This window comes from Pleurodeles waltl, chromosome 5, assembly GCF_031143425.1.
Source record: "Pleurodeles waltl isolate 20211129_DDA chromosome 5, aPleWal1.hap1.20221129, whole genome shotgun sequence".
Classification (NCBI taxonomy): Eukaryota; Metazoa; Chordata; class Amphibia; order Caudata; family Salamandridae; genus Pleurodeles; species Pleurodeles waltl.
In genome coordinates, this window is record NC_090444.1 from 15,128,433 (window position 1) to 15,150,483 (window position 22,051).

The 22,051-nt window shown below is 47.8% G+C and overlaps 1 protein-coding gene across 2 annotated transcripts in view; it reads right to left on the minus strand.

Annotated features, from left to right (window-relative positions):
* The window catches only part of LOC138295276 (zinc finger protein 471-like), a 59,488-nt gene extending 46,614 nt beyond the window's left edge, over positions 1–12,874 (minus strand). For both annotated transcript variants that reach the window (XM_069233473.1, XM_069233472.1), the window contains exon 1: positions 12,764–12,874. The gene's annotated coding sequence lies outside the window, so the exon portion shown is untranslated. The remainder of the gene's footprint in view (positions 1–12,763) is intronic.
* Positions 12,875–22,051: the final 9,177 nt, after the last annotated feature.

A 22,051-nucleotide genomic window follows, 5' to 3' on the forward strand; every position in this document is an offset into this window, starting at 1 on the left:
TCTGCCAGCAGGTAAGTACCCGCGTCTTCGGAGGGCAGACCAGGGGGGTTTTGTAGGGCACCGGGGGGGATACAAGCTCACACAGAAAGTACACCCTCAGCGGCACTGGGGCGGCCGGGTGCAGTGTGCAAACACGCGTCGGGTTTTCAATAGGTTTCAATGGGAGACCAAGGGGTCTCTTCAGCGATGCAGGCAGGCAAGGGGGGGCTCCTCGGGGTAGCCACCGCCTGGGCAAGGGAGAGGGCCTCCTGGGGGTCACTCCTGCACTGGAGTTCCGATCCTTCAGGTGCTGGGGGCTGCGGGTGCAGGGTCTTTTCCAGCCGTCGGGATTTTAGAGTCAGGCAGTCGCGGTCAGGGGGAGCCTCGGGATTCCCTCTGCAGGCGTCGCTGTGGGGGCTCAGGGGGGACAACTTTGGTTACTCACGGTCTTGGAGTCGCCGGAGGGTCCTCCCTGAGGTGTTGGTTCTCCACCAGTCGAGTCGGGGTCGCCGGGTGCAGTGTTGCAAGTCTCACGCTTCTTGCGGGGATTGCAGGGGTCTTTAAATCTGCTCCTCTGAAACAAAGTTGCAGTCTTTTTGGAACAGGGCCGCTGTCCTCGGGAGTTTCTAGTCTTTCTTGAAGCAGGGCAGTCCTCTGAGGATTCAGAGGTCGCTGGTCCTTGGGAAAACGTCGCTGGAGCAGGTTTCTTTAGAAGGCAGGAGACAGGCCGGTAGGACTGGGGCCAAAGCAGTTGGTGTCTTCTTTCTTCTTCTGCAGGGGTTTTCAGCTCAGCAGTCCTCTTCTTCTTGTAAGTTGCAGGAATCTAAATTCTTAGGTTCAGGGGAGCCCTTAAATACTAAATCTAAGGGCGTGTTTAGGTCTGGGGGGTTAGTAGCCAATGGCTACTAGCCCTGAGGGTGGGTACACCCTCTTTGTGCCTCCTCCCAAGGGGAGGGGGTCACAATCCTATCCCTATTGGGGGAATCCTCCATCTGCAAGATGGAGGATTTCTAAAAGTTAGAGTCACTTCAGCTCAGGACACCTTAGGGGCTGTCCTGACTGGCCAGTGACTCCTCCTTGTTATTCTCATTATTTCCTTCGGCCTTGCCGCCAAAAGTGGGGCCGTGGCCGGAGGGGGCGGGCAACTCCACTAGCTGGAGTGCCCTGCGGTGCTGGAACAAAGGGGGTGAGGCTTTGAGGCTCACCGCCAGGTGTTACAGCTCCTGCCTGGGGGAGGTGTTAGCATCTCCACCCAGTGCAGGCTTTGTTACTGGCCTCAGAGTGACAAAGGCACTCTCCCCATGGGGCCAGCAACATGTCTCGAGTGTGGCAGGCTGCTAGAACCAGTCAGCCTACACAGGTAGTTGGTTAAAGTTTCAGGGGGCACCTCTAAGGTGCCCTCTGGGGTGTATTTTACAAGAAAATGTACACTGGCATCAGTGTGCATTTATTGTGCTGAGAAGTTTGATACCAAACTTCCCAGTTTTCAGTGTAACCATTATGGTGCTGTGGAGTTCGTGTTTGACAGACTCCCAGACCATATACTCTTATGGCTACCCTGCACTTACAATGTCTAAGGTTTGGATTAGACACTGTAGGGGCACAGTGCTCATGCACTGGTGCCCTCACCTATGGTATAGTGCACCCTGCCTTAGGGCTGTAAGGCCTGCTAGAGGGGTGACTTATCTATACTGCATAGGTAGTGTGAGGTTGGCATGGCACCCTGAGGGGAGTGCCATGTCGACTTACTCATTTTGTCCTCACCAGCACACACAAGCTGGCAGTGTGTCTGTGCTGAGTGAGGGGTCCCCAGGGTGGCATAAGATATGCTGCAGCCCTTAGAGACCTTCTCTGGCATCAGGGCCCTTGGTACCATGGGTACCAGTTACAAGGGACTTATCTGGATGCCAGGGTGTGCCAATTGTGGATACAAAAGTACAGTTTAGGGAAAGAACACTGGTGCTGGGGCCTGGTTAGCAGGCCTCAGCACACTTTCAATTCAAAACATAGCATCAGCAAAGGCAAAAAGTCAGGGGGTAACCATGCCAAGGAGGCATTTCCTTACAACCTGAAAAAGGTGAAGGAACACCATATCACAGAGGAGAGTATAATGGAGCAGGCTGTAGTCCCTGGGAAAGGATAAAGGCTGGGCTTTATGAGGGGAGAAGACTTAGCATCAGGAAATTAGGTTTGTGTCAGTGGGTAAGGCACCAGACAAGGATTCAGAGGATCCTTGTAAGGACAAGTCACCACACCAGAAAGAGGGCAGAAGATATTGGATGTAAAATGAATTAGGGCAGCACCTGGTTAAGGTACTGGGTCCCATGCACAGTCACTACACAAGAGGACGGAGGGACTGTCATAGAACTTGTTTGCACCTGCAGGGAAATGCTCATCATAAGTGAGGCTTGCCCCTTTTATCATCATAATAATAATAATAACAACAATAATAATAAATGTCACTAAATTAAGTCTCCACAAAGCCCCCAAAGCACCCTTCCTGAACCTTTTATTTCATGCTTCTGAAGCTCTCCATTCAGTCTCCTTCAAATGGTGGAGGTGACCTGCAACACCAAAGGTCATCTCCTTCCCTAGGATACTAAGCAGTCACTTAAAGTAATGGAAATTTAGATCCTGCTGCACCTTCTGTGCATTACTGCTACAGAGAAGTCATGCGACCTCTACAAGCATGGCAGGAGAAGGGTGCATCATAGACAAGCTATACTCAACTCCCTTCTCTAGGCAAGGAAAACCAATCCAGGGGATAATCAACACAAGTGGGGAAACACAATGTTAGTCTATTGAACATGATTTCCGTGTGTGTGTGTGTATATATATATATATCGTATATAACAAATTCCTTCCCACCATTTTCTCGAGCATAAAGTTCCCTAAAATCTCTGGAATCACCCTCACAAAAGGGAAAGCTGAATTACCCTTTTAGTTCACTGAACCTCACAAATGGCCTTTAATATGAGACTAAAGTCACACAGAAAGGCTCGAGAAAAAGGCAAACTTTAAGAGAAGATAAAGAGAGACTGTTGCAAATGTTCAGATTTGTTGGGTAAAAAAAAGCAACAATAATGAACGGAGCCCCTAAAATCACATACATGGTGTTAGAAATGGGGTCTCTAGTTGGCAGAGGTATACATCCTTGTCCAAGTACAGACCACAATCCTAGTCAGGGTAAGTCACACACAATTCAAATTATCCTGTGCCCACCCTCTGGTAACTTGGCACTGAGCAGTTAGCCTTAACTTAGAAGGCAATGTTTAAAGTATTTGTGCAATAAACCATACAGTACACAGTGAGAACACCACAAAAATACACCACATGGGTTTTGAAAAATGTAGGATATTTATCTGGTTAAAATAAAGTCAAAACTATAAAGATTCAATAAGCACAAGTTGAGTTATCACTTTTGCAAGATTAAAAAGAGTCTTAAATCTTAGAAATCAACAGTTGTCTCTTGATTACACAAAGTACCTGGTTTGTGTACAAAATAACACGCACAGAGACCGCAGAGGAAAAGATGCGTGGAAAAATATGGTGTGCGATGGATTTTCCGACGCGGCACAGACAATTTGCGTTGATTCTTTCCACCCTGCAAGGGGCTTGCATCTTTTTTCGGCGTGCAGTCTTGGTTCCTCACTGCGATGCAGGGATCTTTCTGACTCCAAGAGGTGATGCGGGGAAATCCCGGGTGCGCTGGAAGAAGTCACAGGCATTGCGTCGATCCGGTAGGGCAATGCAACACATTTTCTGTCGCACAGCAGGTGCTGCGTCGATTTTCCACTCGGGGAATCGGCTGCGTTGTTCCGGTTCACCTGTGCACCAATACGGTAGGGCTGTGCGTCAAATTTTCTGTCTCAAGGCACGCGCTGCATCTTCACTCGGGAAGTCTGGCTGCATCGTTCTGGTTCGGCTGCACAGCTATTTCTCAGTCGCAAGATGGCTGTGCATCGATTTTCTGCACACAAGGAGTTTCCTGAAGAGATGAAGTATTTTTGGCCCTGAGACTTCAGAAAACATGAGGCAAGATCAATCCAAGCCCTTGGAGAGCACTTCTCAGCAAAGTCAGAGGGCAGAAAAGCAGCAGGGCAGCAGTCCTTCTCAGAAAAGCAGTCCAAATGAGTTCTTTGAGCAGCCAGGCAGTTCCTCTTGACAGGCTGCAGGTTCAGGTCCAGAAGTGCTAAGCTGGTGGGGTCAGAGACCCAGTTTATATACCCAAAAATGCCTTTGAAGTGGGGGAGACTTCAAAGAGTGGACTTGGATTTTAAGTGCAGAGAAATGCTCACTTTCTAAAAGTGGCATTTCTAAAATAGTAATATAAAATCCAACTTCACCAATAACACAAGATTTTCTATTGCCATTCTAGCCATACTAAATATGACCTGGTTACCCCATTTCTACCACTCAAACAGTATAAGAGGGTAGTACTAATGCGATCCTATGAAAAAAGGAGCAGGTCTCACAGTAGTGGAAAAAGAATTTATGAGTTTTCCACAACCAGGACATATAGACGACACATGTACATGTCCTGCCTGTTACCTACATAGCACCTTGCCCTATGGGTTCCCTAGGGCCTACCTTAGAGGGAGACATATGTAGAAAAAGGGGAGTTTAAGGCTTGGCAAGTATGTTTAAATGCCAAGTCAAAGTGGTAGTGAAACTATGCACACAGGCCTTGCAATAGCAGGCCTGGGACACGGTTAAGGGGCTACATATGTGGGTGGCACAAACACTGCTGCAGGCCCACTAGTAGCATTCAATTTACAGGCCCTGGGCACATGTAGTGCAATGTACTAGGAACTTATAAGTAAATCAAATATGGCAATTGGGAATGAACCAATGTTCCCATGTTTAAGGGAGAGAGCATATGCACTGGTTAGCAGTGTTAAAGTGTGCAGAGTCCTAAATCCAGCAAAAACAGTGAAGTGGAGGGAGGCAGGCAAAAGGTTGGGTATGACCACCCTAGGGCTGGCAGGTCTAACACATGGCCTATCTGTTCATGATCACATTCAAGAAAAATGTTTTTAAATTAATAAATAAATATTGACTGTGGTTGAATAGAGGAGTAATTAATGAGTCTACTCAAACTTAGAACCCCTATAAAAATGGAGAACAAGCATTGCAAATTTCAGAAAAGCCCCATAAACCTTTAAGAACAAGTCAGGGCACGTGGTGATTCTAACACGAAATCTCCCCATATTTCTTCTAACACAAAACCTATTAACTCCTTTACCTCTTCCAGGAGTCCTAACCGGGTCTCGAGGGGAGTCTCCTGAATACCCAACCACTTGAACGCAGAAGAACCCACTTGAAGCAGAAAATCAAGCTTGATTTTAGCAAATAAGGCAAAAATGTACAAAAAAAAAAAGATGTTTGTAACTCCGCTTAGGTTTAAACCTCAACAAGATCCCATGTGCAACCTCAAAAACAAGAACCCCTCTCTTGAACTTCACTACCGTCAATCTAAACACATTCAATGGTTTCAGATGTAATGATATCACAACTGTTTACTGCTATCAAAAACACTACAGAATCTTGAATCAAAGAAAGTCTCATTGAGAAAGACCTATGGCCTTAAGATCAACTTGAGGCCCCATGCTTTACTGTAATGCTTAATGTTTACACTCTTAGCTATAATCCCCTGATTGAAATCAGCAAAGAAAGTGTCATATCTCTTGCAATAACTTACACTATTCAGTTCCCATTAAACAAACCCAGTAGGTGGGGTCCAAACGAGCTAAACCACTGGCATGGTGCAAAAGTCATTCAAGCACAATGTTTGTTTTACATCAGTGATTCCCAACCTGTGGTCCAGGGACCCCTAGGGGTCTGCGAAGCCTCTTCAGGGGATCCGTGACTGCTTAGAAAATTAAATAATATTAACAGATTAGGTCCCCAGCTTTCAGTAATGACTCTGTGGGGAGTCCCCGGATTCAAATAATGATTCTGTGGGCTTCCCCGGATTCCAGTAATAATATAGTGAGGGTCCACAGAAGTCAAAAGGTTGGGAACCACTGTTTTACGTGAAGCATGGTCTTGGGATTGTTAGGTCTCCCTCGATTGCTGCAAACATTACATTCTATTATACAAAAAAAAGCCCTCTGGACTACAGAGCAGGTTTAGTCAAATCTTTATTTTGCTGGGAATGTGAATCAGCCATGGCCAATAGCTCCATGCTTTTTAATGCAAATACGTACAGATGTTTGGCACAGTGACCTGAACCACCATAAACAAACTCATGAAAATTCAAGTACCAGCTACCCAAAATATTTCAATTAACAAATCAACTGCTTTCTATATTCAGCTTAGTCGACTGAAGCCCTGTTGTGTGATCTACATGAAGGAGATGCACTCCAGTCCAGCTGTTCTGAACCATTATACTTCTGTGAACCCCCTTGGAATCACTACTGGAAGCCAGGGGCCCAGCTGTCAGCAATGTATAAGATTTGATCCTCGAAAACATGTCCAACAATACAGAAATAAGTATACATCAAGCAAACACACTGGTGGTGAAATATTGTATTTAAGTCACAAACAAAAAAAAACCACAAAAATTGTAATTTTTGTGGGGCAGTTGAAGCTTTTTAAAAAAATGGTCTTACTTCTAAAAGATGAAAGGCTATACTAAACTAGCATAAGTTTGTCTTATGTTCATAATGCATGCTCTTTTATGTTGGCACAAACCAGTGCTTCAACCGAGGCCATCAACCGTGCATTCTGGATTCTGTCTGCTGCGCCTGGACTGCACTGCTCCCACAGGTAAAGCTAAGAATATCAACTTCATTTTTAGCCTTTTTAGCAACCAATTTCTATTATTTGTTTAAATTTCAGGGGAGTGGAATTAAAAAAAATATCTAGGTTGCTTCTTAAATCTACGTGTCCTCCAAAAAAATCTACTTGTCCGCAGATCTACATACTGGGGTTGGAGGAGGTAGAATGCCATTGAGTCTGAATACCTACTAACTTACATGTTTTAAGGATTTCACCAGCTCTTCTCTAATTGTTTCCCATAATGAGAAAGGTCGGAAATGTACTCCTGACAATGGCAGAAGTAGAAGTTCTTCCAGGTTTGGGAAAGAAAGTGGTTGCAGGGAAAGTGAACTTGTAAACGCTCAATAGATTTTCACATGAGCAAATCTACACATGCATATTTACTTGCGCTGAACTACAGTTCACAAATACTTTGTAGGAGTACGATTTCCTGATCTACTTCTGTAAGTTCTTCTGAATTCATGAAAGCCACTAATTCAAAGACGTACACCATGGGTACACTTTTGTGACTTTCTTTAAGAATTGGGTTCCTAATTAGGTCTGGCGTTAACAAAGACATTTTGCTTTTATTAAACTTCTATTTCTCTCTCTATCTATCTATCGGCTGGCTTTACTGTGAGTGATCACATTCTGCTTTTCCATAAGGAGCATATTGTCACACAAAGTAGTTTTGTTCAGTGCCAGGGACTACTGTGGCAATCAGTAGCATAACAAAACTGGTGGTGATCCCCCCCCCCCCTGCAAAGACAATTGAGGGACCCCCCCCCCAATCCAGACTCCCTCAGTGCAGGTGCTGTGCTGAGGGGGCTCCGTGGAGGGGTGCTGCAGGGCCTTCCTTACGCCACTGGTGGCAATGTGTGTTTTTTGAGACAAAAAAACATTTTTTGATTTTTGCCTATGTTTGTTTCAATGGTGAGGGCCTGGCAGCTCCCACAACAATAAAGAGTTACAAAAGCCATGTCAAAACAAGACACGCATTGAGAAAACCAAAAGACACGCAAAAAATGTTGGATCTGTTGGCTTTGACAGTGCTTGTTTATTTTCATGCTTCCCATATTCTTGTTGAAAATAGTTAAACTGATTTTCCATTAGGAATATTTTTTGGAAATATTAGGATGCATCAACACATTTTACTAAATGATGCTTGAAAGAAATAGAACCTAAACTTTCATAGTTATGAAACTTGTTATTCCTATTTGCACTTTTTTCTGAACATTCTATTTTGAAAGCAAAGAGTGAACTCTAGCTTACAAGCTTCTGCAAACATTTGCATCTAATCAGAGAGCATTCTGGGAGCATTATACTTAGCCTCGTATTGTTAAACTTTTCAAACATGTACACTTTTTTTTTTTTTACTGCAACTACTATCAGTAGTGCATTGTAGTGCAACCTTAAAACATTTATTTACAGCGCTCATGCTAATTATGAAGGTTTTTCATTAATGAACCCTAAATACAAGTTTGAACAGCATTAACATGTGGATACACATATTACCTCAACTGCGAACAGTTCCTTCTCTGTAAACTGGCGGCAGCCAAAGGGTTTGGGCTGCAAGGGGTTGGGCCTACTTGTCTTAAGGAAAAAATAAACATGAAAACTTGTTGCCCTTGACCCGAAACAACATGTCCCGCGTGTTAGGTGATAGAAATTCCACATCCTTTCATTTAAAGTGTGTTTTAAAATGTTCAGTTTTACATTTCGCCTACATACAGTATATATACACACACTATCTACGAATAAAATTTTATTTTGAACACCAGTCTATGGATACAGAGTATGAGAGAAAAGAGAAGTCTGTACCACCTGAGCCCCCACCACAGTGCCCCAGAGGGTGGAGCCCTCATTCTAGGGTTGCAAACTAAGAGAGGGGACAGGGCCCTTATAAAGCACAGGCCTGTACCATCTGTACCATCAGACCCCCAACACAGTGCCCAAAAAGACCGAGCCATCAGGCTATATGGATACAAGGTGAGAGAGAAGAAAGGGGACAGCACCCTGGCCTGGAGTAGGCCATTACCACCAGAGACAGCAGCAGATCCCCACAAGATGCATCCATGAGGCAACATCGATACTAGGTGTAAGAAAAGAGGGGCAACTGTGCCCTGATGGGAGACAGGCCTGTACCACCAGTACAGAGGCCCAGAGGATGGAACCCCCCCACTCTTTAGAGGCAAGATGTGACAGAAGAAAGGGGCATGACTGTCAGAGGACAAAGCCCCTGAAGCACCAGGGTCCCCACCACAGAGTCTCATAAGATGGAGCCATCATACTATGGATACAAGGGGTGAGAGAAACAAATCATGACTGTCATGGGGCACACAAGTCTGCACCACCAGAGCCCCAGCACAGTGCATACCAGGATGGATTCCTACAACATAGCTGCCCAGGTTTCAAATTGCTATGTGTGACATTTTCATAATTTCAGTGTAATTATGAGTGACATTTCAAAGAATATGAGTGACACTTTCTTGCAACCAAAATAAAGCAATGAATACGAGGGAAACATGTAAATATCAGAAATTACACCACTGAGCAATAGAAAAATCATTAATAGGAGCTCAAGCTGAGCGGCCGACCACCCTGAGAGCATCAGTGATAGCTCTTGCAATTTAGTTAACGTTGCAAGTAGCAGCACAGAAGTGTTGACTTTCGGACATCTTATTAATACAGGCTGTGATCACTGGCACTCTTTCAGGCACTTAGTTCCAGCGGGCGACGCCGAAACAACACACTGGCCTTATCAACATGGCCAGCTCGAGACGACGTGAACTCGCCTCCATGTCCACGCAACGCCACCCACCTCATCGATTCATAATAATGAGATGGCAGCACACACAGTGCTTTCTCTCAGGGGGCTGACTAACCAGGAACTCTGGCGGCTGCCGCAGGCCAGACATCCTTATCAAGTTAATATCGTGATGACTCGTGGGAGGCAGTTCTTAGCTCGCCTGATGGCTCTGCAGTCCACTGGGCTCGGGCTGCGCCCATCCCGCTCGCGAATGGGATGTCATACCGCCACCGAGGGTCACTGACAGTGAGACTCAGCTGCCTCAGCCGGCATTACCTGGGCCGGGTATGGTCGTGAGAATCAGTCCTCAATACCGAGCTGAGAGGTAGAAGGAGCTATTCCTTTCTCAATGCAGCCAAAACTTTATGAAACGCTGCCCGCTCACACCGAGGGCAGCAGCAGGACTGAGTCCGACCCGTGACTCTCCCCAACCTATGAAGCTGTGTGTCTCAGAGAACTTACACACTGTTACTTATTGGCGGTCAAGCCACTGGGCACTGATGCATGTCTGTTTTTATACTAGATACACTGCAGCAGAGTACTCGAGTTGAGAGCAGATCCTGAGCCAGCCCCAGCCCTGCTCCTTAGGCTGCTGGGGGCAGCATGCACCACTTTGTGCCACCCCAGCTCAGCAGACATGGTGGGTTCTAGCAGCCTCTTTTTTGACAGCCGGGAAGGCAGTATAATGCATGATTTTGCATTTCAATGCAGTGATGTGGACCACCACACTAAAATGTATTAGTGTAACGGATGATGTGTGGTACTCATCAGGGATGCTGCACATACAGGGTTTGATAGAACAGAGGAAATGACAAAGCACAGAATGGATACAGAGCCTCCAGCACACAGGCCTATAGGATCCACTGCATGGATACGCGGAATGACTGAAGAGAGGGGACCGGACACTAGCAGGGTCCCCAGCCTCATAGCATCCAATGCATAGATACAAGGCATGACTGAAGAGAGTGGTCATGAGCCTACCAGGGCCCCCAGCCCCAACGGATCCAATGCATGGATACATGGTATGAATGAAGACAGGGGTCATGCGTCTACCAGGGCTCCCAGCCCCATAGGATCCCATGCATGGATACAAGGTATGGCTAAAGAGAGGGGTCATGACTCTGCTATGTCTGACAGCCCCCTACGATCCCATGCATAGATACAGGATATGGGAGAGGAGAGGGGACAGGGATCTACCAGGGTCCCCAGACCCATAGGATCCCATGCATGGATACAGGGTATGACTGAAGAGAGGGGCCATGCGTCTACAAGGGCCCCAGCCCCACAGAATCCCATGCATGGATACAGGGAATGGGAGAAGAGAGGGGACCAGACTCTACCAGAGCCCCCAGCCCCATGGGACCCCATGCATGGATACAGGGTATGACTGAAGAGAGAGGTCATGAGTCTAGCAGGCCCTCAGCCCCATGGGACCCCATGCATGGATACAGGGTATGCAAAAAGAGAGGAGACAGGGCTCTACCAGAGCCCCCAGCCCCATAGGATCCCATGCATGGATACAAGGTATGACTGAAGAGAGAGGTCATGAGTCTACCAGGGCCCCCAGCCCCATAGCATCCAATGCATGGATACAAGGCATGACCGAAGAGTGTGGTCATGAGTCTACAAGGGCCCCAGCCCCACAGGATCCAATGCATGGATACAGGGTATGGGTAGAAGAGAAGGGACCAGACTCAACCAGAGCCCCCAGCCCCATGGGACCCCATGCATGGATACAGGGTATGACTGAAGAGAGAGGTCATGAGTCTAGCAGGCCCTCAGCCCCACAGGATCCCATGCATGGATACAAGGTATGACTGAAGAGAGTGGTCATGAGTCTACCAGGCCCCCAGCCCCACAGGATCCCATGCATGGATACAAGGTATGACTGAAGAGAGAGGTCATGAGTCTACCAGGGCCCCCAGCCCCATAGCATCCAATGCATGGATACAAGGCATGACCGAAGAGTGTGGTCATGAGTCTACAAGGGCCCCAGCCCCACAGGATCCAATGCATGGATACAGGGTATGGGTAGAAGAGAAGGGACCAGACTCAACCAGAGCCCCCAGCCCCATAGGATCCCATGCATGGATACAAGGTATGACTGAAGAGAGAGGTCATGAGTCTAGCAGGCCCTCAGCCCCACAGGATCCTACACACAGATGCAAGGTATGACTGAACACAGGAGTCATGCGTGTACCAGGGCCCCCAGCCCCATAGGATCCCATGCATGGATACAAGGTATGACTGAAGAGAGAGGTCATGAGTCTAGCAGGCCCTCAGCCCCACAGGATCCTACACACAGATGCAAGGTATGACTGAACACAGGAGTCATGCGTGTACCAGGGCCCCCAGCCCCATAGGATCCCATGCATGGATACAAGGTATGACTGAAGAGAGAGGTCATGAGTCTAGCAGGGCCCTCAGCCCCACAGGATCCTACACACAGATGCAAGGTATGACTGAACACAGGAGTCATGCGTGTACCAGGGCCCCCAGCCCCATAGGATCCCATGCATGGATACAAGGTATGACTGAAGAGAGAGGTCATGAGTCTAGCAGGGCCCTCAGCCCCACAGGATCCTACACACAGATGCAAGGTATGACTGAACACAGGAGTCATGCGTGTACCAGGGCCCCCAGCCCCATAGGATCCCATGCATGGATACAAGGTATGACTGAAGAGAGAGGTCATGAGTCTAGCAGGGCCCCAGCCCCATAGGATCCCATGCATGGATACAAGGTATGACTGAAGAGAGAGGTCATGAGTCTACCAGGCCCTCAGCCCCATAGGATCCCATGCATGGATACAAGGTATGACTGAAGAGAGAGGTCATGAGTCTACCAGGGCCCCAGCCCCATAGGATCCCATGCATGGATACAAGGTATGACTGAAGAGAGTGGTCATGAGTCTACCAGGGCCCCAGCCCCATAGGATCCCATGCATGGATACAAGGTATGACTGAAGAGAGAGGTCATGAGTCTAGCAGGCCCTCAGCCCCACAGGATCCTACACACAGATGCAAGGTATGACTGAACACAGGAGTCATGCGTGTACCAGGGCCCCCAGCCCCATGGGACCCCATGCACGGATACAGGGTATGAGAGACGGGTGTTGACTCTACCTGGGCCCCCCAGCACACCGCCTGTGACCCGAGGCCTCAGTGCCCTCTGAGCCCCCCTGGGCCCCTGGGGTGGGGCGGCCTCTCTTACCTGCAGACCCCCAGCCGAGGGAAACCCACCGCTTCCGCTTCTACCTTGCTGTTTTCAAAGCCCGAAGGCGTGGGCGGCCAATCAGGAGCCGATCTGTGCTGACTGACAGGCTAGTGCGGTGATGCTATTGGGCAGAGCGGCTGCACCGCCCCGTGGATCCTACAATTGGTTATAGCAAAGAACTCACCCGGAAGTGTCATCCCCGCCCGGAAGTGTGCGGCCCGGCAGCAGCGGGCCGGTATTCGTGCCCGCGGGGACTGGATCTCTGCCGGGCGCTCGGTCGGGTCGCCACGGGGGAGGGGGCGCAGGAGGCAGCGGGCGGGGCTTAGCGATGTCTCCTTCCTCGGAGGAACACTCCGGCCGTCTGTTGATGCGTTGAGACTGCGGAGGCCCGGACCTGACCCTGACGGGTGTTTTGTCTCCGGTTTACACGGTTCTCTCTCAGGGGCAGCTCCGGGGCGCACTTTAACCCCTTCGCTGCCAGGCCTTTTCCCCCTCCTGTGCCAGGCCTTTTTTTTGGCTATTTGGGGCAGTTCGCGCTTAGGCCCGCATAACGTTTTGTCCACGTAAGCTACCCACGCCAAATTTGCGTCCTTTTTTTCCAACATCCTAGGGATTCTAGAGGTACCCAGACTTTGTGGGTTCCCCTGAAGGAGGCCAAGAAATTGGCCAAAATACAGTGAAAATTTCGTTTTTTTTAAAAAAAATGGAAAAAGTGGCTGCAGAAGAAGGCTTGTGGATTTCCCCCTGAAAATGGCATCAACAAAGGGTTTGTAGTGCTAAACTCAGCAGCTTCCTAGCTTTCAGGAACAGGCAGACTTGAATCAGCAAACCCAATTTTTCAACACAATTTTGGCATTTTACTGGGGCATACCCCATTTTTGCAATTTTTTGTGCTTTCAGCCTCCTTCCAGTCAGTGACAGGAATGGGCATGAAACCAATGCTGGATCCCAGAAACCTAACCATTTCTGAAAAGTAGAGAAAATTCTGAATTCAGCAAGGGGTCATTTGTGTAGATCCTACAAGGGTTTCCTACAGAAAATAACAGCTGAAAGAGAAAAATATTGAAATTGAGGTGAAAAAAACATCAATTTTTCTCTACGTTTTACTCTGTAACTTTTCCCTGCAATGTCAGATTATGGAAAGCAATATACCGTTACGTCTGGTGGACTCCTCTGGTTGCGGGGATATATAGGGCTTGTAGGTTCATCAAGAACCCGAGGAACCCAGAGCCAATAAATGAGCTGCACCCTGCAGTGCGTTTTCATTCTATACCGGGTATACAGCAATTCATTTGCTGAAATATAAAGAGTAAAAAATTGCTATCAAGAAAACCTTTGCATTTCCAAAAAGGGCACAAGATAAGGTGCTGAGGAGCAGTGGTTATTTGCACATCTCTGAATTCCGGGGTGACCATACAAGCATGTGAATTATAGGGAATTTCTCAAATAGATGTCTTTTTTTACACACTCTCCTATATTTGGAAGGAAAAAATGTAGAGAAAGACAAGGGGCAATAGCACTTGTTTTGCTAATCTATGTTCCCCCAAGTCTACCGATAAAAATGATACCTCACTTGTGTGGGTAGGCCTAGCGCCGGCGACAGGAAACACCCCAAAGCGCAACGTGGACACATCCTAAATTTTGGAAAAAAACGGAGGTGTTTTTTGCGAAGTGCCTACCTGTAGATTTTGGCCTCTAGCTCAGCCGGCACCTAGGGAAACCTACCAAACCTGTGCATTTCTGAAAACTAGAGACCTAGTGGAATCCAAGGAGGGGTGACTTGCGGGGCTCGGACCAGGTTCTGTTACCCAGAATCCTTTGCAAACCTCAAAATTTGGCTAAAAAAACACATGTTCCTCACATTTCTGTGGCAGAAAGTTCTGGAATCTGAGAGGAGCTACAAATTTCCTTCCACCCAGCGTTCCCCCAAGTCTCCCGATAAAAATGATACCTCACTTGCGTGGGTAGGCCTAGCGCCGGCGACAGGAAACACCCCAAAGCGCAACGTGGACACATCCTAAATTTTGGAAAAAAACAGAGGTGTTTTTTGCGAAGTGCCTACCTGTAGATTTTGGCCTCTAGCTCAGCCGGCACCTAGGGAAACCTACCAAACCTGTGCATTTCTGAAAACTAGAGACCTAGGGGAATCCAAGGAGGGGTGACTTGCGGGGCTCGGACCAGGTTCTGTTACCCAGAATCCTTTGCAAACCTCAAAATTTGGCTAAAAAAACACATGTTCCTCACATTTCTGTGGCAGAAAGTTCTGGAATCTGAGAGGAGCTACAAATTTCCTTCCACCCAGCGTTCCCCCAAGTCTCCCGATAAAAATGATACCTCACTTGCGTGGGTAGGCCTAGCGCCGGCGACAGGAAACACCCCAAAGCGCAACATGGACACATCCTAAATTTTGGAAAAAAACAGAGGTGTTTTTTGCGAAGTGCCTACCTGTAGATTTTGGCCTCTAGCTCAGCCGGCACCTAGGGAAACCTACCAAACCTGTGCATTTCTGAAAACTAGAGACCTAGGGGAATCCAAGGAGGGGTGACTTGCGGGGCTCGGACCAGGTTCTGTTACCTAGAATCCTTTGCAAACCTCAAAATTTGGCTAAAAAAACACATGTTCCTCACATTTCTGTGGCAGAAAGTTCTGGAATCTGAGAGGAGCTACAAATTTCCTTCCACCCAGCGTTCCCCCAAGTCTCCCGATAAAAATGATACCTCACTTGCGTGAGTAGGCCTAGCGCCGGCGACAGGAAACACCCCAAAGCGCAACGTGGACACATCCTAAATTTTGGGAAAAAACAGAGGTGTTTTTTGCGAAGTGCCTACCTGTAGATTTTGGCCTCTAGCTCAGCCGGCACCTAGGGAAACCTACCAAACCTGTGCATTTCTAAAAACTAGAGACCTAGGGGAATCCAAGGAGGGGTGACTTGCGGGGCTCGGACCAGGTTCTGTTACCCAGAATCCTTTGCAAACCTCAAAATTTGGCTAAAAAAACACATGTTCCTCACATTTCTGTGGCAGAAAGTTCTGGAATCTGAGAGGAGCTACAAATTTCCTTCCACCCAGCGTTCCCCCAAGTCTCCCGATAAAAATGATACCTCACTTGCGTGGGTAGGCCTAGCGCCGGCGACAGGAAACACCCCAAAGCGCAACGTGGACACATCCTAAATTTTGGAAAAAAACAGAGGTGTTTTTTGCGAAGTGCCTACCTGTAGATTTTGGCCTCTAGCTCAGCCGGCACCTAGGGAAACCTACCAAACCTGTGCATTTCTGAAAACTAGAGACCTAGGTGAATCCAAGGAGGGGTGACTTGCGGGGCTCGGACCAGGTTCTGTTACCCAGAATCCTTTGCAAACCTCAAAATTTGGCTAAAAAAACACATGTTCCTCACATTTCTGTGGCAGAAAGTTCTGGAATCTGAGAGGAGCTACAAATTTCCTTCCACCCAGCGTTCCCCCACGTCTCCCGATAAAAATGATACCTCACTTGCGTGGGTAGGCCTAGCGCCGGCGACAGGAAACACCCCAAAGCGCAACGTGGACACATCCTAAATTTTGGGAAAAAACAGAGGTGTTTTTTGCGAAGTGCCTACCTGTAGATTTTGGCCTCTAGCTCAGCCGGCACCTAGGGAAACCTACCAAACCTGTGCATTTCTGAAAACTAGAGACCTAGGGGAATCCAAGGAGGGGTGACTTGCGGGGCTCGGACCAGGTTCTGTTACCCAGAATCCTTTGCAAACCTCAAACTTTGGCTAAAAAAACACATGTTCCTCACATTTCTGTGGCAGAAAGTTCTGGAATCTGAGAGGAGCTACAAATTTCCTTCCACCCAGCGTTCCCCCAAGTCTCCCGATAAAAATGATGCCTCACTTGCGTGGGTAGGCCTAGCGCCGGCGACAGGAAACACCCCAAAGCGCAACGTGGACACATCCTAAATTTTGGAAAAAAACAGAGGTGTTTTTTGCGAAGTGCCTACCTGTAGATTTTGGCCTCTAGCTCAGCCGGCACCTAGGGAAACCTACCAAACCTGTGCATTTCTGAAAACTAGAGACCTAGGGGAATCCAAGGAGGGGTGACTTGCGGGGCTCGGACCAGGTTCTGTTACCCAGAATCCTTTGCAAACCTCAAAATTTGGCAAAAAAAACACATGTTCCTCACATTTATGTGGCAGAAAGTTCTGGAATCTGAGAGGAGCTACAAATTTCCTTCCACCCAGCGTTCCCCCAAGTCTCCCGATAAAAATGATACCTCACTTGCGTGAGTAGGCCTAGCGCCGGCGACAGGAAACACCCCAAAGCGCAACGTGGACACATCCTAAATTTTGGGAAAAAACAGAGGTGTTTTTTGCCAAGTGCCTACCTGTAGATTTTGGCCTCTAGCTCAGCCGGCACCTAGGGAAACCTACCAAACCTGTGCATTTCTGAAAACTAGAGACCTAGGGGAATCCAAGGAGGGGTGACTTGCGGGGTTCGGACCAGGTTCTGTTACCCAGAATCCTTTGCAAACCTCAAAATTTGGCTAAAAAAACACATGTTCCTCACATTTCTGTGGCAGAAAGTTCTGGAATCTGATAGGAGCCACAAATTTCCTTCCACCCAGCGTTCCCCCAAGTCTCCCGATAAAAATGATACCTCACTTGTGTGGGTGGGCCAGGTGCCTGCAACAGAATAAGGCCCAAAACCTGAAGGGATAGAAGGGATAGCACAGCAAGTTTATAAGGGCATATTCTTTTATACATCTTTAGACGGACTCTGCTTTGGGGACCCACATAAGTGAGGTGTCATTTTACTTGGGAGACTGAGGGGAAAACTGAGGAGTAGGAATTTTGTGCTGGAGCGGTGATCCTACTAAGAAAAATCAGGAAAATATGCTTTTTTATGCAAATTTTGAGGTTTACAGAGGAGTCTGGGTAAGAAAATGTTGGGGGAGCCACACAAGCCACACCTCCCTAGACTCCTTGGGGTGCCTAGTTTTAAAAAGTTTCTGGGTTTTGTAGGTTTCCCTACATGACGGCCGCACCCAGGACCAAAAACATAGATGGGCCCTCCCCCCCCAAACACAGGTATTTTTGGAATATATCACTTTGATGTGTGCACATACGTCCGTGATGTGCCAAACACTAAAATTGTGAAAAGAAACACACTTAGGTTATGTGAAGAAGACCCCTCACCCACCAACCAAGTTGGTGGCATGCTTCATCATCGGGGTCCCACCCGAGGCACCTAGCGTGTCTCAAGTGTGCTGCGACGCCTGATTACAGCGGAGCAGGTTTTGTCATTTGTACCACACATACTGGTTGGATTTGGCACGAGGGTGAGTGATGGTTCAGTAGATCAAATTTTATTAACAAGAGATTTCACAAAAGTGAAATGCACTGGTAATAACTGAAAGGCCAAAAAACTGAACCAATGACTCACAGCTCGTGAGCTGTAAAGCCACGACAAGGCACCAACCGCTTTACAGTCCATTCACACACCTTTCATACATGACATGCACTAGACCATTCACGCCGCCAGCCACGGGCCCAGCACATTACAAGACACGCATCCACAGACAGCGCCAGTCAAGGGCCCATCACTTTCATACGCCCACATGCCTGATACAGCAATCACACCAGCTGATGAGTGTGTGGACTGGCGTTTGGCCGGCACTGCCAGCCAAGCGCCACACCACCAGCCAAGCGCCACCCCACCCACACCACCAGCCAAGCGCCACCCCACACACACCGCCAGCCCAGCGCCACCCCACACACACCGCCAGCCAAGCGCCACCCCACACACGCCGCCAGCCAAGCGCCACCCCACCCACGCCGCCAGCCAAGCGCCACCCCACCCACGCCGCCAGCCAAGCACCACCACACCCACGCCGCCAGCCAAGCGCCACTCTACACATGCCATCCCCTTTTTTTTGTTTTTAAACAACAAAGAAACCACTAATCATAAATTAGTACAAAACTACAAACACAAAAGCTCTAACTGAATACATGACTAATGCCAACCGTGAAACCGAACATATAAAAATATAAAACACCAGTTTACGCTCACAGAATTTCCCAATAATTCTTCTGTGTGTGGTAGCTCCTGAAACAGCCACCCACACACAGCCCAGGCTTTGAAGGACAATCAGGGCAGTACATCCTAGTCTCCTTCCTGATACCTCTTCGAGCACAGACTCTACATCTCTTAGCAGGAAAGTTTTTTTTGGCCGTGGGAGGAATGTGCTCAGCAAAGTGACGATCTTTCAATCTAGCCACATCCTCCACCACTGCTTCTCTAGGAACTCTTGCCTGTTCCAGCACAACAAGGCTAGCTATGATAGACTCCTGAAATTTCACAAATGTCATCCTTGACTCTGGAGAACTATCCTTAAACACAACAAAAGCATTAAAAATTGCCAAGTGGAACAAGTGAAGCGCTAATTTCTTATACCACACATAAGACTTACGAGCAGCAGTGTAAGGTTCTAACCTCTGATCTACTCTATCAACACCACCCATGTGCTTATTATAGTCTAAGATGCACACAGGTTTGCGCACTTCGGCAACCTTACCCCAAACAGCCACAGGTGAAGTACTCTCATCATGGATGGTGCTTAGCATGTATACATCCCTCTTGTCTACAAATTTCAGAGCTAGCAGCTCATCATTCCGCAAGGCACTGCACTGTCCCTTCTCAAGTTTTTTACAGACAAGCTCTTTTGGATAGCCTTTCCGATTAGAGCGGATTGTGCCACAAGCAACAGTGTCCACTCTGAACAACTCCTTGAACAACCGAACTCCAGTGTAGAAGTTAGCTACATATAAATGGTGACCTTTGTTAAACAGTCGTCTACCAAGTTCCCACACAATTTTCTCACTAACTCCAAAAGTGGGAGGACAACCAGGGGGGTCAATATTGGAATCCCTACCAGTGTAGACCCGGAAATTATAAACATATCCTGTACTACTTTCTGACAGCATATACAATTTAACTCCATACCGTGCCCTCTTGCTAGGAATGTACTGCCTAAAAACCAAACGACCCTTGAACAGGACCAAAGACTCATCTACAGATATTTCTTTCCCTGGAACATAGATCTCTGAAAACCGATCTACCAAATGATCAAGGACAGGTCTAATCTTAAAAAGACGGTCAGAATCAGGATGATCTCGTGGCAAGGCTAAAGCATTATCTACAAAATGCAACATCCGAAGAAGAAGCTCATACCGGTTACGACTCATGATGGCAGGAAATATAGCAGTTGCCATCAAGGGACTAGTAGACCAATATGAAGACAGCAACGGCTTCCTTATCAGCCCCATCAAAAAAGTTAAACCCAAGAACTTTTTCAACTCTTCCAGATTTGTGGGAATCCACCGGCTAGCTCTAGAGTGTGGCCTAAGTCTCGCAGCGTTGTCCCTCAAAAACTGCTCTGCATACAAATTAGTCTGCTCAACAATCTCTTCCAAAAATATATCGTCCATAAACAACTCAAAAAAGTTGACGGGCAAAAAGTTTTCCGTATTAACTCGACACCCTGGAAAACCAGTAAACGCAGGCAACTGTGGCTGCTCCATGTTTGGTGCAACCCATGCGTCAGGTCTTCCAATGGGAAGCCTTTCAGCCGCTGGCTCCTGCACCATTGGCACATCACTGTCCTCCTCTAAAACAGGCCCTCCATCAGCACTGAGAGTGGCTTCATCATCAGATGATTCATCTCTGACAGAAAATTCACTTCCAGAATCCTGCACTTCCTCCTCTGCCTCAGATGCAGAGTCAGTCTCATATTCATGGTCAGAAGATGACTCAAAAAGCACACTAACAACCTGCTGAGCGGTCATCCTACGGCTGGCCATGATCCTTCCTACAAAAATTAACTGGACAAATACACCACCAACAACCAGCACTGTGTAAGATAAGTAACAAAGTATAGGTTTATCACTAAGAATTATAAACTCAAAAACTATACTGCTCACTTGCCTGAAAAAGCTTGACTCACCAGCAACTACTCTGCACAGCCACAGCAATCACCAACGATATCCCACTAAAAAGAGAAAAAAAAAAGCAAATTAGACATAAGACAACACAATAATCATTGTGCATAACTCTAAGGACAATTTCACACACAATCCTGCATTCAGTACACCACCTACAAACATGTCATTCATGCATTGCAACAATACTCACTTGGAGTAAATGTATTTACTTACCTAAAACATGCAACTACGCAAACCGCAGGACAACTACTGCCAAAACTGCAACAAGCCACAGCAAAGTCAGCAAAAGCTTTGAACTAGAACAAAAAGGAGAAAAACTGTTATTATCATAAAAGCAAATACTTCGCCAGTTGACAAACACTCCGCCTCTAACCATTTTTTCATTTTCCCTTGTGTCTAGTCTTCTCTGCTTGGGGGAAGATGGGCCTAAAAAAAAATAGGCCAATCTACCCCCAAGGGGAGGGGGCAGAAATCGCCCAGATTACATTGCACCCTTTGGGGGGGGGCGACCCTTGCCCAAGGGGCCACACCCCCACACAAAGCACACACACACACACACACACATATAGTATCCCTGGCGCTATGGGGATTCTGCCCCCCTTGGGGACAGAAAGGCCTAAAAAATAGGCATATCTGCCCCCAAGGGGGGCAGAACTGCCCAAAAATACATGTGGGCCCCTGGGGGCGACCCTTGCCCAAGGGGCCGCCCCCCAACACAAAAAATAAAAACCAACAATAAAATCCCTGGTGTCTAGTGGCTTTCTGCCCCCCTTGCGGGCAGATCGGCGTAAAAATAGGGCCAATCTGCCCCCAAGGGGGGCAGAAACGACGATAAATACATTGCGCCCCCGGGGGGAGCGACCCTTGCCCAAGGGGCCACCCCCCAACACAAAGCACACATACAAACATATCTTTCTGGCGCTATTGGGATTCTGCCCCCCTTGGGGGCAGAAAGGCCTAAAAAAAAATAGGCCTCTCTGCCCCCAAGGGGGGCAGAACTGCCCAAAAATACATGAGGGCGACCTTTGCCCAAGGGGCCACCCCCCAACACAAAAAATAAAAATCAACAATAAAATCCCTGGTGTCTAGTGGCTTTCTGCCCCCCTTGGGGGCAGATCGGCCTAAAAATAGGGCCAATCTGCCCCCAGGGGGGGCAGAAACGACGTAAAATACATTTGCCCCCAAAGGGGAGCGACCCTTGCCCAAGGGGCCGCCCCCCAACACAAAAAATACAAATCAACAATAAAATCCCTGGTGTCTAGTGGCTTTCTGCCCCCCTTGGGGGCAGATCGGCCTAAAAATAGGGCCA